General features: G+C 34.7%; 1 protein-coding gene across 4 annotated transcripts in view; it reads right to left on the reverse strand.

The window, feature by feature from the left end:
- LOC150091606 (uncharacterized) overlaps positions 1-20,148 on the reverse strand; it is a 306,538-nt gene that overhangs the window by 37,518 nt on the left and 248,872 nt on the right. The gene's annotated exons all lie outside the window — the stretch shown is intronic.

Consider the following 20,148-nt stretch of genomic DNA (forward strand, 5'->3'; position numbering starts at 1 on the left):
GGAGACATTGAGTGGAATGTATTGTATGTTAGGAGGTTGTTTACCAAGGCTGTTACAAGGGTTGGTAGAAAAGGAGGGCGCTAGTAAGTTGGTTTTACCTTTATAGCCGAGGAAGCATCAGAACCAACAGGCTGTAACATAGACAAACAGAAACTGTGGCCAATAGCTTTGGCAAGAGATCAGAATGCTCTCGACTACCACTTGAATAAGAAGAAAGGTTTCTACACGTAGCCTGTTCATAATTGAGCTTTAGTGTAGACAGAAAATGATGCTGGAGATTGGATACAAGCTAACTGCAAAATGCTATACTGTTATCTTGAACAGCCTTAGCATTTATTGAAAAAAAAAAAAAAAAAAAACCTTGTTTCCCACCTCCAATAAAATGTGAACAATACAGATTGAGATTTTAGGGAAGAATGCAGAATGAAGGATTTCAACCCTACAAGAATAATTTCACTGACAGGATATGAACAAACATTGGAAACTGAAGATTTAAAACAGCAATTCAATGAAGGAAAAGAAGAATAGAAATCACGGAGATTGTCCCAGTTTGTATTTCTGTAATGCAAAATGGGATGTTTCTGCCAAAAAAAAGGCTGAAATAAGAGACTTCACCGGAGAAGAGACAATCACCAAGTTGTGATCTGATGAACATTAACCATGAACCTTGAAGAATTGATGGTAAGAAAAAGATTAAGGTGTTCGGTGTGCAGTTTGGATTGTCTGGTATCCTCATAGGTGAACGGACAAGCTGTGTGAAGTCATTAGTAATAGAAAATGCCTTGGCATCTTGACCAGCTGAGTCTGTACAACTGTAAAACTGAAGTCAGTCAGAGTTGTAGACATTAAAATCACCAAGGAGAACTGAATCACTGTTAGGAAAGTTAGAATGGAGAAGGTTGAGTTTCAAAGAATGGAAGTTAGAGTTCTGAGTGATTAGTGTAGTTGGAGTTGTGGAACGATAGAAGCAACAAATGAATTTAACAGAATGGAGTGGAGAGATTTTAAGCCAGAGGAGATCAAAAAGAGGAGATTCCAAATTAAGAAGTCTAACAGGGAATATCAGAGTGGACATATGCACAAACATCACCTTTGAAGTGAAAGGAATCATAAAGCAGATAATTAGGACAGCTGGGATGGGTAGCAGTTCAGGCAACATAAAATTGAGGTTCTGTCAGTCAATGTAAATGGGGCTTAGCAGATTGTAAATGGAAATAGACATAGTCGAGATTGGAACTGAGACTATGTATATTTGTGAAATGAATAAGGAAGCTTTGGAGAGTTTTAGATCTTTTCACAGACAAGTTTGTTCTATTAATTTGATTGTTCATGATGCATTACTAGATAAAGTAAAGTTAGGGGGATGGGGGAATAGGTATGAATTAATAAAATTTTTGGATGTGGTGTACACACAACAAGAGTACCAAACTCCTTGCCACAGTGTGGCCTCAACAATGCCTCTTGCATAAACATTACATGGACTCCTCCACTGGCAGAGCAGAAGCAGCAAGATTATACACTAGCTGATTCAGATGCCTCTAGAGTTATAATAAGTTACAGTAGACTATCTAGGGGCCAGTCTGCAAAAACTATTTTAGAGCTGTACCCTTGAAATGTAAAGAATACTAGATCACACTATGATGCCCATCATAACCTCAAAAGGTGTCATTCATACTGAACAATGGAAGATTGGGGTTGCCAGAGTTTTTTTCTGGAGTCTAAACATGGATTTCACACTTAAAGCCTCTAATAAGCAAAATGGCTATGCAAAAATGTTATTTCCATAATAGGACTTGCATCTATTTTATATAAAACAGGCAAAATTTGAATGAAAAAACAAATCTGTTCACAGGCACTGATCTCTGATTTTGAGGCTGCCTCCATGAATAAACAGTACTTCCCCAAATGTGAAATATAATGCTCTATAATGTCTTCAGGTATTTGTTATTAATAGCCCCGCATGGACATTTCAGTGATTATTGGCACACTCGCCAGGTGCTTCAGCAGTGCAGTACTTTATAACCCCGTGATGATTTAACTCACAAGACAAGATATGCTCAAAAGCAGTTTTCAGATTTTAGCTGATAGCTTCTAAAGGGCATATTCAAAAGGCTAGTGGGAGTCAGAGGTGTTCTAAGCCACTAAGTGGATTTTCTTATTTATTGATTTGAAATTATTGTTTTTCTAAAATTTTTGATTTAAATTTAGTAGTATAGCATTATTTTGTGATTTTCTGATTAATCTGGTGTATTTATTCTTTACTCGGCCTTGTAATTGCATAAAAGTATCGGTAAGGGTATCAAATACACGTGTTACAAGTTGCAGCTCTGCTGAATGAGAAGTTTTTTAGCATATTTAGCCGTTTTATTGACTAATTGTTACATCAAATTATCTTCTATAAGTAACTTATAGACATAGTCAGGATCCTCAGTTTATTCTGAATTGAGACAGCGAGATTTGGAAGTTATTTAATACTTAAGTGTCCGTAGATTTACCATTCATAACTTTGCCGCCATTGTTATACGGCATAACATTATATCCCGAACTAGATAGCATAAGCTTATTATATAGTACAGTATATAATATAATATTGTCAATTAATCAGTAAAATCTATTAATTTTGTTAAACTTCGTTATCAATTAAATTGTACTTTTAACTAAATACATATAACAACTTAGATTACAAACTTAACATAATTAATTAATACATAACTTGATACGGAAGTTATATAAATGGAACTCGTAGATAATACTCGATACTGAAAAAAATATATAGCATTATAGCTGTGTTGGGATACAAGTTTAGTGTTATAATTTTGTACTGAAATTGAAATTTTACTGAAATTAAATCATGACTCAGACCAGAGCAGCAAAGCAAAAGGCTCAAGCTAATGGGATGGCTGTGGCTCAGGAGAGAACTGAGAGGGGCTGTTGCCCTATAAATTACAGCCTTTTAAAATGCACTGCTTGCATGATGTTTGTGAAGCAATCGGGTACAGGACATGATATTGCCATGGGGGATGTCTTTGTGTGTGCGCAATGCAAGGAGTGTAACGAAATCAGGCGACAACTCAGCGTTGTTATGGGCCTATATGAGAACTTGAAGGATAGGGTGGATGCCCTCGAAGGATCTAAATTGAGGGGCCCATCAAGCTCTCAGCTGCCCACATCAACGGCAGAGCTTGCATTTGGTCATCGCGCAACACAGCGGCAACTCCCACAGGAACTAGTAGTTGTTGGTGACTCTATTGTCAGGGAAACAGGAAACATGCTTTGTAAAAAGGATAGGTGGAACAGGACCAGGGTATGCCTGCCAGGGGCAAAGGTTGATAACGTTGCAGAGTGGATATCATCTTTTAAGGGCACAAAAGGTGATACCGTTGTACACATTGGCACTAATGATATTAAGAGTAGGAGACAGGCGGAATTACTTAACAAGTACAGGTCACTGTTGAAAATAAACTGTGAATTAGGATTGAATTTGAAACTGTCTACAATTCTGCCCAGGCACGATAGGAGGGAGTATATGATGAGAGCCTTGTCGATCAATTCGGCCCTGGAAAGATTGTGCAAGGCTCAAGGGGTAGAATTTTTTTCAGTCTGGTCTGTACTTGTTAACAGGAGAGATTGCTTCTACAGGGATGGGATACACTTAAATAGAAAGGGTGCAAGAATATTTGCTCATGCTTCCAAGGCAGCGTTAGGTGGGTCGGAAAACTCCTAGCTTGGGGGGGGGGATACAAAGACTAATAGATTAACAGTAGCCACTGGCAGAGGTGAAAGTTATTATTGCACTGCTTCTATTGGAATGAGGAGCAGCCTGGAAAACAAGATGCAGGATATTTCAGAGACTGCTGGGAGTCATTGCGGTACAAGTAAACACATGGGTTGTGTTAGGGTAGCTAAGAACAGGAACAGGTGCATGTATACTTGCATGTACACCAATGGTAGGAGTTTGGTTAATAAATTTGATGAATATGAGGTATTGCTCAAAACATCAAAGGCAGATATTGTTAGGATATCAGAGACGTGGTGTCACACAGATATAAGGAATGCAGAACTGGAATTTGGGGAGTACAATGTGTATAGGAAGGGAGGAGGGGTTATGCTATTAGTTAAGAAACACATAAAATCCAAGGAAGTGAAGTCAGTCGACATCGCCGGACAGTGCAGTGTCGAGTCAGTTTGGTGTGACATAAGCATTGGGAGATCAAAATTGAGAGTAGGAGTGTATTATAGGCCTAATGACTCTGATGAGTATAATAAGAAACTGTACAGGGAAATTGGAGTGGGCCAGTAAACCAGAGAGTCTTATAATGGGGGATTTTAATTTCCCAGATATTGACTGGAATTTGTGGGTTGGTCACACACACTAGCAAGACTTTTGTGGATTTATTGGATGATTATTTTCTACATCAGCATGTTCGGGAGGCAATTAGGGGAGTAATACTCTTGATTTGATTATCAGTAGTGATTTTTCATGCATTAAGAATCTGCAGATAAATGAACCACTAGGTGGCAGTGATCACAGTGTGCTGAAGTGGGATTTACTCAGAGGTAACTACCATCAGGGGCAAAGGGAAGGGTTTTTGCATTCGTAAAGGCGACTACAATGGTCTGAGACAGTATTTAAATTCTACACAGTGGGACCAACTGATGATGTTACCAACAGCAAATTCAAAATGGGAAGCATTCAAAGAACTTATCTTGGAAGCTACTAGGCTTTACATACCAACTAAGAAATATTGTTCAAGGTTTAGGCCTAAATGGGTGTCAGATGAACTAAAATGAGACATATGGCAGAGAAGAAAAATGCATGGGACACATAAATTAACATGTGACACAGAAGCCTATGATAGATATAAGTTGATCTGTAACAAAGTTACAAAGGAGGTTAGGCAGGCGAAGGCAGCTTACGAGAAATCTTTGGCAAAGGATGCAAAGAAAAACAGCAAAGAGTTCTTTACTTTGTAAACTCTAGAAGGAAGGGGATGAATCAGATTGGTCCACTTGACATCGATGGTTCAACTGTTGATAATCCTGCTCCGGTAGCCAACAAACTAAATGAATATTTTGCATCGACATTCACACATGAGGAGATATTCAGCGAGGGGAATGCCAGAGATATTTTCAACTCTGGCAGTAAGCTAGATAATCTTGTAATAAATGAGAGTAAAGTGGAGGAGAAATTGTTGAAGATAAACACAAGAAAGACACCTGGGGTGGATGGGATCTATCCAGTTATATTAAAGGAGGCAGCAAAGGAAGTAAGCAAACCCTTAGCCATAATTATGAGAGTTTCCTTGGACTCAGGGGAGGTATCCATAGACTGGAGATGTGCAAATGTGACCCCAATTCACAGAGGAGGATCAAAGGCTGACACAAGTAATTATAGACCTGTGAGTTTAACTTCAGTTCCAGGAAAATTAATGGAGGCACTGGTTAAAGAAGCACTTCAGGATCATCTAGACAAGACTTCAATTATAGCTCAAACACAGCACGGGTTTATTAAGGGAAAGTCTTACCTGACCAATTTGATTGGATACTATGATGCAGTCACAAAAGAACTGGATGCAGGGAATAACTTTGATATTATATATTTAGATCTTAGAAAGGCTTTTGATATTGTTTCAGATGGAAGACTGCTGCACAAATTGGAGCAGTGTGGCATTGGAGGCAAATTGCTGCTATGGATAAAGGGATGGTTGGGGGGGAGAAGACAGAGAGTGGTAATCAATGGACACTACTCATCGTGGACTAATGTTATTAGTGGAGTCCCTCAGGGTTCAGTGCTGGGTTCATTGTTGTTTTCTGTATTTATAAATGATATTGATGATGGTATATCAAGCTTAAGGTCCAAGTTTGCAGACAATACAAAGGTTCTGACAGGGTTGTTAAGGACACTACTGATGCTAAGCGGTGGCAAATGAAGTTTAACATTGACAAATATAAAGTACCACATAAGGGAAACAGCAATCCCAGAGCAATGTATCAACTCTGTGGTACTACACTGACAATGGTAGAGAATGAAAAGGACCTGGGGGCAATTGTGCAGGCAGATATGAAGTTCTCTGAGCAGAGCAGATGGGCTGCAAGAGTAGCTCATGGTGTCTTGTCAAGAATATACAGGAATTTTTCTAGCAGGGATAAGGAGGTGATTATTCCCTTGTATAAGGCAATGGGGCTCACATCTGGTGAGTATGGGCTTGGCAAACCCAGGGTCCTGAGCTGGATATCATCAGTCTTCTCTTTCTTGGTGATTCCTTTCTACTTTTATCTCTCTCTCTCTCTCTCTCTCTCTCTCTCTCTCTCTCTCTCTCTCTCTCTCTCAGGGCAACTTGGGATTTTTTTTTTTTTTTTTGCCAGGTGCAGCATAAGCCTCAGGCTTCCTTGCACCGTATGGCTATTAATAATAATAATAATAATGGTCAGGCCACACCTTGAGTACTGTATACAGGTCTGGAGGCTTCATTTCAAGAAGGATGTAGAGCTGCTGGAACGAGTACAGAGAAGGGCAACAAGGTTAGTGAATGGAACAAAGGGTTGTTCTTAAGAAGAAAGGCTTAAGTTTTGCAAATTACAGTGTCTGGAGACTAGGCACCGGCGAGGTGATCTGATAGAGGCGTATAAAGCCTTGAATGGTTTGAGCATGGTCAATGCTGATGGGATTCTTCCTCTTGCTCAGAATAATCACCTGAGAGGGCATAAATTCAAATTGAGGAAAGACTGATGTAGGATAGATGTGCGGAAATTTGCCTTTAGCCAGCGGGTAGTTGGTTGGTGGAACAGACTTCCATCCCTTGTTGTGGAAGTTGATAGCCTAAATATAAGGCTCAGCTGGACAGGTATTTCGAATGAACGGAGGGGTGAAATGGAAGTGGTTTTTTTTTTTAGCCGATGCTGCATAAGCTTGCTTTCTTGCATCATATGCCTCTACTAATGCTAATGCTAATTATGAATTTTTTTAGTTTTAGTTGTGAGCCATTAATAAACAAAAATCTGAAGACAGTTTTCACACATTTTGGCATTTCTCATCTTGCAAGAGAAAACATTGCTAATTGAAAAATTAATATTGCTAATTCATAAAGTACTACACTCACAGGGTGCCTGGATTACCTCCAATGACATACCAAATAAGCACTAGAATGGCTGTCTAGGAGTAGCACCACATTACAATTAATATTTTTGTCTTTTAATTCAAAATTTTTTCTTCTTTTTCTATAAAAAAAACAGATACAGGTTTAAGTACAGGAATATTTATTAAATACAGACAGGTCAAGAACAATTAAGAGCTGAAATGTGTAAAAAATGTTACATAAAATTGGTGTTGTGATTTTTTAAGTGGAGGCTAACTGTTAATTCTATTTATGACAAAAGATAATTAAAATGATTAATTTGTTTTTTTATTAAATTCATCATAATTTGTTATTTATGTTTTCACAACTTTCACATCCCAAATATATTTGAATTTTTTAAAATCTATCATTAGTACCTTAAAAGAAAATCCAATATTTTAATTTCTAATTTCATGAATTGGTTATAACAACTTACATGTCTTGTAAAGTTTCTAAATGGCTGAATGAGACCCAACAGTTAAAATACTGACATATACTTTACAATTTAGATTAGAAACAAATCTTTTAGTATAACATTTAATAAAAAATTACTGATGCAAAGTTACTTTATTATTAGTGAACGTTAGTGTATGTTGTTTTCAGGAAAGAAGGCAGCAATTAACTGCACATAGAGAAATTTTACTTTTGTTTGCAGTTATATAATTATGGCAATTAATAAAGGATTGTCCTAATCGTATTAAAATAATAACAAGGTGTGACCCTCTAGTGTCTAGATTCAGATGATGATAAGTAAGGTATATCCCATACAAAAAGAAGATTTATAATCACTTTTCAAGTCAATGAGACAATTTTATATAGAAATCTCAAAAAGTACAACATATAAATATTATCGGCTAACTTTATTGACCTAGACTTGCAGGAAAATATTTCAGTATATGTTCAAAATTTTATGAACATATTCATAAAATATATATATATATATTTTTTTTTTATGTCTGAAATTACTTGAGATCTTTTTCTTCTCTGCAGTATACAGAAGGAATTTTGCAAATAATTCTGAAAGCCTTTGTTGATGGCATTGCTAAAACATATTTACCTTGTAAAAAAAATTATACAACCCACATTACGTGTTTGTGCCACTACTAGCTAAAAAAGTTCAAAAAAATGCAATGTGAATATTAAAAATATCACTTCTGCAGTAGAGATTATTAAAATCCAGATTTATTGATATACAAGTTGTGATAAGCTGAAATTCACCAAATGACAGTTGCAAAGATGCTTTCACTCATTCCATATATTTACTGCAGTGAACAGCTTAAAATTTAAAGTATCCTAAAAAACAATCAATTTCTTACAAATTCCAATTCTTATGAAATGAAACGTTTTGTGTAAATATTTTAATACAGCTCTCAGTTACTTCAATATTGACTGTGTGCCAAACAATAAAAAATCATTTTAACCTTTGGTCATACTGAAGTCATTCTTTTCTATTACCTTCCTTTCAGGATGGGCGTAGATTATAAGCAAAGGCATTACAAATTTTGGCTAGATTGAAAAAAACATAATGGACTTAAAACTTTCTACATAAATTTGTTGATGGATCAATTCAATTCTCCTCCATTACTTTCCTTAATTAATATTAATTATCCTAGTACACATATTAAAATCTTATTTTTATTGCAGACCACTATGTCTCGTACTGACCAGGGTTTTTTTTTTTTTTTTTCGGTATTTCAACCGAGTTATTTATAACTTGGCCCTTCATCTTGCAGACTAATATACAGTTTTTAAGAAAATACGTATGGTGCATTATTGTTTTAGAAAAATTATTATATTTTAATGTGCCCATCAACGTATGACATGCCAACTAAGATGTATACCTTACTGATAAGGCAAATTTAATTAAGTATTAAAAACCTTAGAAAATTCTATTATTCAATAAAATTTCAAACTTCAGTATCTTTAATATGATTTCCAGCGGGTAAATGAACAGTTTACCTGATTTTAGTTTACCTGTCCTGCCAACTTCCATCAAAAAAGCAATAAAGCTTTTTCGATAATAGTTGTACAAAAAGATATGTTTGTTTGTTTGTTTGTTATTTGGTTTTTAGGAGCATTAGCAACTAAGGCCATATTGCTCCGGGATATGCGGTGGTCATTCCCTGACCTTTCCGCATCCTCCGTATTTGGTGGTGACGGGCTCGAACCCCGGTCTAATCAAGAAGCGTGTGCTACGCACTGCTGCTCCTTCCCACCTGGCTACGGAGGCGCCACAAAAAGATATCTACAAAAAGTTATTTAAAAATCAAATACCATTTGTTTCTATAAAGAGAGATCCCACTATACAGAACAAAACTGTATGAATGCAGTTATGCAAAATTGGTGCATTTTGAAGCAAACTTTTTTCTCAGAACAAATGAATATTAAATACAAATATGTTAAAATCAAGATAGCTTCCTGCTTAAAAATAAGTAAATAACACTTTCAAAAGAGTGTTATTCTTATTTTTAAGAGGAAAGTAAAGCAGTATTATTAAAACCAATGTGATGGACAATGCTACCATAGTCTTTTAATTATCAAACAAAAGTAATTTTCTGGAAGACCCCCCCCCCCATTAAATGCTAAAATTTGTTATATGTTTCCACTTTTCACATTGCATTACAAACTTTTCATTTTTAATCTTTCACAAATGAGGTACAATATCAATTGCCATACCTTTCAGTTCAAGGATCTTTGAGATTTATAGTAAGATTCAAAGGAGTTATACCAAAATTTCAAATAATTGTTAGAACCAAATATAATGCTTTGTTAATACTGCAATTCTCATACCAAAGATAATATACAGAATGTAAATTTTGGGAATTAAATGGAAACTGATCAGTTCAAATAAGTGTTCTTTATAAACAAATCATGCATCCAAAGATGAGAAGTCTATTTTAAAACTGACTTCTCATTTTTGCTTCTTAAAGCTACCCCATAGGGCACCACAGCGGGGATTGAGCCAAGCCCAAGTTTTCAAAACCCTTGAAAATGAAGAACAGTCCTAACATGATGAGAGCCTAATTACCTTCAAGTAAAACTATATTCAGGTTTTTGGTATAAAATTCCACCTCTTTATCTGCTGTTATTATGCCATCAAAACACAATCCAAAAATAATCAACACATTGTTTAGGTTAGTCCAATAACTTTAAAAGATCCATTATTTTGTAACTCCTGCAACTTTTCAAGAGCTAATAACAATTGTGGCAAGCAATGTGTGAAACACTGCCTGGCTATTTAACTAAAATCTCTTGGTAGGGGCGATACTTGGTCCACTTCTTGTGACATCATTCTTTGGCCTTTGAAGCATCTCTTTTCATGATCTTAAAGAGAGCAAGGGATCTCACGTAAACAACTTCCTTCACAAGGCATTCCATTGAAAGAGTGACAGATTAATTTTATTAAAATATAACTATTGCAGTATGAACTTGAAATTTTAGATTTTCATTGAGAACAGTATCCTTTTCATTTTCTGTAAAGATGAATGACAAATCTTGATATAATTTTGTCATAATTGTTCTGAGAATTGTATATTTAAATATTTTAGTATAAACAACTACTGCAGAAGTGAATGCAATATCAGATATTCTGAAAAGATTACACTATACCTTACTAACAGCAAAAAAAAATTCAACATGAGGAATATTTACTTATTTTTGCACTGATTGCTTTTAAAGCTGAAGTGTAAAAATGGCCAAAAAATATACCTTCCTTAGGAATTGTATTTTTTTAACAAGACCTGTTAGTGCTATGAAAATGACATTTTGTATTTAGAGTTCACACAGTTTCGGTAATCAGTGAAAAAAAATTAACATGAAATACTTAAAAATGGCTTTGATATAAGTTTAAAATTAGGGATTGGCTCAATTCAAACATATATGATAGTATTTCATAAAGTTATGCACCCTCTGTCAGATTAAGGTCCAAAAATGTTGACTGTCTTGGCATAATGAATTATACAATGCACTACAGAACACATGGTGGCAAATATACATAGTAGACTATACAGGAAGGCTTCAGTAACATACCTCACTTAAAAATTACAGTAAACCCTAATCCATGATTTAATTAATTTTTTTTTTTCTTTGGTTTGTGTGTGTTTCCAAAATTTTTAAATTTTATAGTTCTTATAATTATTTTGTGAGTAACCTTAAGTTCTGAGAATGAATTGACATGGAGAATTGGATTACCTTATTAAATAGAACTTAACTCCTTACTGCTTGCATTTCATTAGAATGAGATTAGATGAAAAGAATTGAGCATTAAAAACTTATTAAAATGAGATCCCATAGAAGAAAGTTCACTTTTCACTTGTGTTCATCAGAGATTTGCTTGGTATTTAAAATCATGTGGCAGAACCAAGTGTTCAAACATTGAACTTTTGAGTATCATCTTCACTTGGTTCTGAATGATAAGAGAAAGAAGGAATGTAATAAATATATGAATCTTAATTCCTCTGGTGCAACTCAAACATGCACATTGGAAATTTTATATTGTTAAAGTGAAAAGGTTGTATGTAATTGAGCATGAAGGACTGAAAGTTGTGTATTATGTTTGAACCATTCTTTTGTCAATGCTTCATAAGTGGTTAATTCATAACTAGAGGATAATTTGACTACTGTGATAGCAGAATCAATCTGAGGTTGATTGAGTGTGTTGGCTGAATCATTTCCATGGTATTGTGTACATAAACTGGCTTGGTAGTAATAAGCTCTACTACTGGATATGCTAGAAGTGCATTAATTAACTGTGGTGCTACCTATATAAAATGCATATCATTGTTGTTGGCAAGGGATTAAATGCACTATGTTATTAATGTCTTGAATAACGTATTTGAAGATATCTTTATAATTGTTAAAATATATGCTAATTTTATTACAGGATGAGAAAATTAATGTGAAGTTAAAATGTAATGTGATTGTCAGTCTCGGAAAGTACATTTTTAAATTGTCTTTATAGTTGTTAAAGTATGTGCTAATTTTATTATAGGATGAAAAAACTAATGCAAGGTCACTGTTGGAAAATACATTTTTAAGTTGTCTGGCCAATTTACAATAATAAGGCAGAATTATTTTTGCATTAGTAACTGACTTTTATTGCAAAAGGATTCTACATACTTTTCAACACTGACAATCACATTACATTTTAACCTCACATTAGTTTTCTCATCCTATAATACAATTAGCACGTACTTTAACAACTATAAAGCCACCTTCAAATACAGTATTCAAGACATTAATAACAGTGTATTTAATCGCTTGCCAATATGGCCGTGCAAAGGTACTTGGGGGTCCAGATGAAAAAGGGGTTAAGGGGCTTCATTTATTTATCTTGATACTTTGATGGTTCCCTAGATTGGGGACTCTGGTGCACTGCATCCAATGCACCCCCATTTGTGTGGCCCTGCGTGCCAACAAGAAGATAATACATGTCATATAGTAGCACTACAGTTAAATATGGCACCTCTAACATATCCAATAGTAGAGCTTATTACCACCAAGCTAGTTTATGTACACAATACCATGGAAATGAACTTAGCCAACACACCCAATCAACATCCCACCAATTCCACTATAACGCTAATCAAATTATCTTCTAGTCAGTGCTTTTTTTGGGATGGTACTGGCACCTTTATTAACAGTGCACTTCAAAATTTGTAATATTCTGTAATTTTTTTTCGCATGTTTACCTACTATTCAAATAAGCTTAAAATTATTTATCTAAATTTGCATTTTTTTACTCTCTATTTTTAAGATATTTTCTATATAAAACTGTATAACCATTTTTATAATTCTAAATTACTCAGTCAGGCCTCTGTTTAACAAAGTCCTTTTACAGCGAATTATTTTGAATTCCCCTTGGAAGTTACATTTAAAATAGTTTCCGTTGAGCAAAGAAAATTTTCATATAGCATACAGATTAAGAGAATTGACTTGGTACGCACTGTTCACATTTCTGGCCTTCAGGCAATTAATGCTGCTGCGCAAATTAAGAGAGCTAAAGGGATTACCATTCTACAACTTAGTGGTACCTGGTAAAACCTATCCGACCACCTGTCCCACATACGGAGGAGTCGCGCTAGTAAAGAGTGAGCAGATCGTGTATTCCCAATGGGCTCTGGCCTACCTTCTACTGCAGTGGTGTTCAACCTTTTCCCGTACAGGAGCCATATCCAAAAAAATTCAGTTTTCTTTAGCGCGTTATATTTTCCATATCTTGTCGCATGTAAAAGTAAAATTGAAATATTCGAAAATTTTATTAAGTACAATACACAATTACATTTACTGAACAAAACATTTAATGAGAAAATTTTTTTGATAATTAACAAAATTTAAAATGCTGTTTTAGTTCACCTTCCTCGCGGGCCATAGGTTGGACACCTTTGTGAATCAACCGTAAGTGCCCCGTTCGAGAATTAGTTTGTTTGTTATTTGGTTTTTAGGAGCATTAGCAACTAAGGCCATATTGCTCCAGGATGTGCGGTGGTCATTCCCTGACGTTTCCGAATCCTCCGTATTTGGTGGTGACGGGCTCGAACCCCGGTCTAATCAAGAAGCGTGTGCTATGCACTGCTGCTCCTTCCCACCTGGCTACAGAGGTGCCTCGAGAATTAGAAAAGTGAATTTCTTTTACCCCAACAAATACCCATCTGTTGTTTCGTGGAAGTGCGTTATCCACATTTTTCCATAAAATTTCCTTATCTCTGTTTACATGGTCACAGTACCTGAATATCCAAATGATATTCATTCGGATATTCAGGTACTTTTGAAATTGGACAGTTCAAAAAAAAAAAAAAAAGGAAAAAAGGAAAAAAAAAAGAAAAGAAAAAATTCAAATTTAAGAACTAGTGGCAATACCGATGAGGAGAGAAGGAAAACGAGGACAACAAAGGTATTAATCCATCTATACATGAATTGTTGGCATTTGGTGAAAGTGAAGTTAGAAAATTGCTAATTAGGTTACAGTTAAATGAAAGAGATGTAATTCGTGGATTTCGGGAATACCTAATTGATAAGGTTTCAGAAGAACTGAAACATTTGATGAATGCTCTGAGTACAATACCAATTTCCTGGACTGAATGTGAACGAGGATTTTCACAAATGAATCTGTTCGCCAGCCCAACCAGCGTTTTGTTGATGACAAAAACAGTTTCTTCACTACTGTTTCTTAAAATTGTAGGCCCACTGCTGCCCTGCTTTGATCCAACAAAATATGTCGATTTGTGGCTGCTTCAGAAACCGACACACAAAGAGGAAGAAAAGAGGTTGGCAATCTGTGGCTCGCAAGCCACATGCAGCTCACATGAAGCACAATTTGAAATGGAGTTAGAGGACTTAAAAATCAAAACTAAAATGCCTTAAAACTAAAATTGAGGATTTGGAGAAGCAAAAGGCTGTCCTTGCAGTTCTACACAAATGAACGGCAATAGACGAGTTTAAAATGCAGACCAAATTGTGTTACTGGACCCATATATAAATTTGAAAATATTTGCGTTTGGACTTCTCTCAATTTTTGGTTCGACGTATTTCTGCGAGCAAATATTTTTGAACACGAACTATAGTAAAAATAAAACAAGAAACCGTCGTCTGAACAATAGGAGCATGTTTAAAGCTCAGCATGTTTAATTACGACATACTAGCATGATGATAGAAGACACTTGCTCAAGAAGTTCATCAGCAAAAGTCACATTAATTTATATCTAATTGGATGTTCGTTACGTTTTTTTTCAGTATTAATAAATAATATTTCAAAAAAAATATAATTTTTTTAATAAACACCTTCCTACTCTATTCCATTCCTTAAACAACTCTTGCCCCCACCTCGAGCTGAAGTTGTGGCTCTTTGGATTCTCTCTCTCTCTTTTTTAATTAGATCAAAAATGGCTCTTCACTCAAAAAAGGTTGCCGACCCCTGCATGGGGTGTCGGATGAGAACAATAAAAATTGAAATTCTACAAAAACTTTATGAAATTATTTTACTTATGTTATTATTTTACTCACATTTTGCTTATTTTTTTATATACTTGAATAATAAATTTATGCTTAATAACCTGTGTGTTAATACACTTAATTTGTTGTTCTTATTCTGAAAACATTACTACTAAAGTGACAATATCAGGAGAAAAAAAAATTTTCAGGGTACTTTTCATATCCTTTTAATTTTCAATTTTTCTTGATGGCAAAGAATGAGTACCGGCACCTATTTTTTTACAAAAAAAGCACCAACAATTTCCAACGTGCATGTCTGAGTTGCACCACAGGAATTAAGATTCATATATTTATAATGTTCTTTCTTTCTCTTATCATTCAGAATCAACTGAAGATGATACTTAAAAGTTCAATGTGTGAACTCTTGGTTCCACTGTATGATTTTAATACCAAGCAAATCTCTGTGATGAACACTAAGGAAAAGTGCAATTTCCTCTATGGGATCTCATTTTAGTAAGATTATAATAAGTTATCAAGAATTTATAAATTCTTTATATTAAGCTCTAAATTCTTATAATAAGCTCACAATTCTTTCCATCTAATCTCATTCTAATCAAACACAAGTAGTAAGGAGGTAAGTTCCATTTAATAAGATATTCCAATTCTTGTTATTTTATAGTTCTTTCAAAGCAAATAAAGGTAAGATTATTTGTGCACAATTTTTCTCAATTTTTTTTTATTATCATTACTTGTTAATAAAGCTCATTTATTAAAGATTCGTGAAACCAGACATTGTCATAAGCAATTCTCTCTCACTCTCTCTCTCTCTCTCTCTCTCTCTCTCTCTCTCTCCCCCCCCACCCTTCCCACTATTTATCATAACCTAGTTTTATGTGGTTTCCTCTATACAATGGAGAGAAACAACACAAAGTACTCTGAAGATGAAACAAGGTACTAAATTTGCACTAAAATTGGAGTGAATATCAGTTTTTCTGATAGTAAATCCAATTATCAATTAGTTAGTTATCTACGATTTCATATTTTATGTTAATAAACAATATTTTTCCCATTAAAGGAAGGGGGCAGTATCTTCTAAAAAGGATTTTAATAGTTTATGGATTTTTCTCTTTTTAAAAGCTGTTCATCTGATATTAAATATACATGTCAGTTTTGCAAAGAATACAAATTTGTCAATTTTACGTATATCTAATCTTTGTATTATTCTATCTGTGAAGGAAATTCATGTACTCTGTCTGGCAATTTTAATTTAAACATACATGCACATGCATATACATATGCAGTGTGGCAATAAAATTTCCAGACTGATGCTGTTGTAGTCATCTTTGATGAGTTTGAAAACGAACAGAAATCGTGTTGTTGCAGTTCAAACTTCCTCCAACAGATTGTCCAGTAGGCTGAAAAAGTTGCAAGTAACAACCAATTTTGTTAGTAGTGTTAACATTCTGTGTCAAGATTTTGCAGTGGAGCAACGAATAAATATGAAATTTTGCTTTAAACTGAGAAAATCTGTAACAGAAACATATGAAATGTTAAAAACTGTTTATGGTGATGAAATATTAAGTCATACAAGTGTGTTTGAATGATATAAGTGGTTCAAAGATGAACATGAGGATGTTTGTAATGACACAAGGAGTGGGTGTCTATCAATCTCTAAAAATGAGGGCAAAGTTGCAAAAGTTTGGGAAATGTGGCAAGAGATCATCTGATCCTCAGAATGATGGCTGATGAATTGGATATGAAAAAGGAGACAATTCATCAAATTCTGCAAGATTTAGGGAAAAGGAAGGCCTGTGCAAAATTTATGGAGCAAAGTTTCACGGATGAACAGAAGTAACAGAGTGTCATCGTGCAAAGACTTAATCCAGAATTGTCAAGACAATCCTAATTTCCTTGACTGCACTGTCACTGGAGATATTGAGGACATAAAGAAAAATATAAATGCCGAACTGAACATCATCGTGATGCCTTTGCTGACTCTTTTCAGAAACTCTTAGAATGGTGTAATAAGTGCATTCAATCAGCTGGTGATCCTTCGAATAAAAATAAAGCCATTTTTGAGCTCCTTCACACTTTGGGTTCTTTGTCTCACCTCGTAATCCTTCAAAATTTACTGAGACACCTTATTCCTGGGAAGTAATGGCCAATTCCGGAGGGCACATGACATCATTACCAATACTGGTCCAAGGTAGGATATAAAATGCATGTACACTCAATTGAATAGAACAGGATGAAATGTGGAGGGACTCCAGTTCCATCACAAGATGCAAAATAATAGGTTATCACGTGGTGGGATGTTCATATATCCGATAACAGAAAAAGTAGGCCACCTAAAATCAATTACTAGAACTGCCATACACCAATAAAAGACAGAATAACGTGGCCATTGATCTCAAAGCAGTAGACCAATACCACAATTAATGACCACAGATCGTGTCAACGGCTGAAACAGAGAAAGGAAACTGCAAAAGTACCCTTTATGAACTGATTTGAGGGATAGTTCACAGAACTGGGACAAATATCAGAAAAACTATCAGAAAAAACACTTCATAGAATGGGATACTGTGATCACACAGCTGCTTGTAAACCAGAGCTGCCTCACAGCCCTGCACATCATCAACTATCCTATTACAGAAGATAAGAAGCAGTGGATATTATGCCAGTGACAAGAATGTGGCATTGAGTGATTAATCAAACCACACTATCCAGGCATCAGATGGATATACTTGGGTGTGCTGTATGCCCAAAGAATGGTTTTACCCAGATGGCATAAAACCCAGATTTTATCTTGAGTGCAGATGTCTGTTTTAACATTCAGAACAATCGGGCTTTACCTGCATCATGGCAATTCTTTGGAAAGGAGCCATATTCGCATCAGCAAGAAACAATCCATATCAAAAAGCACATTCACAACATACTGCATTATTCTCCTCAAACAACAATGGTCTGAGGAAGTTTGAATAATGTAGTGAACCTGCTATTTTCAGTTCTTGGTCCAAATCTGAATCAAACTGAATATCTTTTGGATGTTTATGAACGAGTGAAAATGCCAACCAGATGTTCTATTTCAAGCAGAGAACTAACTGCAGCTATTGTCTGTTGTTATAATATATATGGTGCATTAGCATGTATTATGTTTGTCTGTACAAGCATGTATACAGGACAATTTGAATGTTGGGTGGGTTGAAAAATCTGGTATAACTCATGGGGGGGGGAGCAGTACTCCCTCTTTGAAAGAGAAAGTATGGTTTCCTATAAATTAAAAAATAATGGCTTTAATAAAATTATGACATTGACAAAAAAACTTGTAAAATATCCCTCTTTTGGAGGGGGGGAATTTTCCAAGCTTTTTTTTTTTTTATTGATGCCATTAAAACCCACAGGAGCCATACTCAATATGGAAAATTTCATTTTTTTTAACTAGATGTTTTTTTTCATTTAGCGTCCCAATTCTTTCTCGTAAGCTAGAGTAACTCTATCAGCTATCCAAATTATGCAGCCTGCAGGCTTCATAATTTGGAGAAATTATGAAGCCTGCAAAAATCACTATTAAACAGTAACATGTAACTAATAAAACTAAAACATTCTGATTAAAATATTCTGAATTCAATAAAGATTTATGCAAAGCCTGCCTTGGCTGGTATACTCTTGAATAACTCTTTATTGAAAATTTATTGAAAATTACAAAAAACAAAGCTAGTGAAACTAATGATAGGAAATTATTCCCTATCTGGGAGGAAAAAAAAGAAAGAAAAAAACCGTAAAAAACAGCACTACTTTACAAAACATGCAGTCAGTATTAATACACAATAATGAATTTGAACACTACAATATTTTGAAAACCAGTATAAATATTTATTTAAACTTGTACTGAATCATCACCAAAACAGTTTTGTTTAAACAGAGGCACATTGGGGGTGGGGGACTCAGAATTAAGTTTCCCACAAATGTTGCATTATTGCTCATTTAAAAATTGTTACTGTTTGGAGGAGCTGTGCAACAGAGGGGTGGAGCTATAAAAATGCTGTCGAAGTATGTGAGAAATGATGTTATAAAGAAATAAAAATTAAAGTGAAAATAAAAATGAAACTATCTAGAATATCCAAGTGTATATTTTATTCATTGACTATATTACTTATAATATTTACAGAATTTTTTTTAAGTGTAATATTTTTCTTCCAACCAACATAAGAAAATAAGTTTTTTTTTAACAAACTGTATTCATTATAATTGCCCTGCCAAAAAATGGCACAAAAGTGAATAAATAGACTAACCCTGTTTTTAACATGGTAAACCATGTTAAAAAAAAGGGATCTGCACCAGAGAGAACTCAATACATAATATTATCTTGTATTTAAAAAATTTTAATTTGTTAATGAGAATGGGTTAACTACTCTACATTTTTCCATTCTCAAATTAGAAAAGTGGTTATGCTAAAATGATTCCTAAAATAAAACTCCCTGATGAAATTTCTGTTTTTTTTTTTTTTTTCCTCCCTCTGAAGTAGTGCCACTGTGGTATATGATTATACAGTAAAACCTTGATTTCACAGCAGACTATATAGGAGGTAAAGATCATCATCCACTAATGCTAATTGTCCATTAAACTCAAAAATGCATATGATCACTGAAGTTACTAGAATGTTATGAAAAACTGCAGCATTATAAAATAAAAACATTTAAAAAACATGGGTCGGGTACAGCACTTCAACAACAAGTTACTTCAATGGTCATAAAAGATAATAAGAATTATTTATACAGTATTTTGCTTTTCTATCTGATACTGTATTTTAAATGACATACTGTATTTAACTCATGTCTAATTCTCATTCAACATGAGTAAATTTTCTTTATTGTTAAAACATCTAAACTGATGGTAAATAACACCAGACTGAGATGTTATGGACAAAAAGCCTGGTTCGAAGGCTACTTTCCACTGTTTCCAGATTCCCTTAAATGGAATTCTCTTAAAGCAAGAAATCACTGTATATGCTTTCTGCAAAGCTAAGTAGTAACAACATCAAAGTTGCAATCTAAAGAAGTCCTCCCCAATAATGTTAACATTTAAATTTTGCTTGATTACTGTG

The sequence above is a fragment of the Mastigoproctus giganteus genome, chromosome 1 (assembly GCF_048544385.1).
Source record: "Mastigoproctus giganteus isolate SK-2022 chromosome 1, ASM4854438v1, whole genome shotgun sequence".
NCBI classification, from domain to species: domain Eukaryota; kingdom Metazoa; phylum Arthropoda; class Arachnida; order Uropygi; family Thelyphonidae; genus Mastigoproctus; species Mastigoproctus giganteus.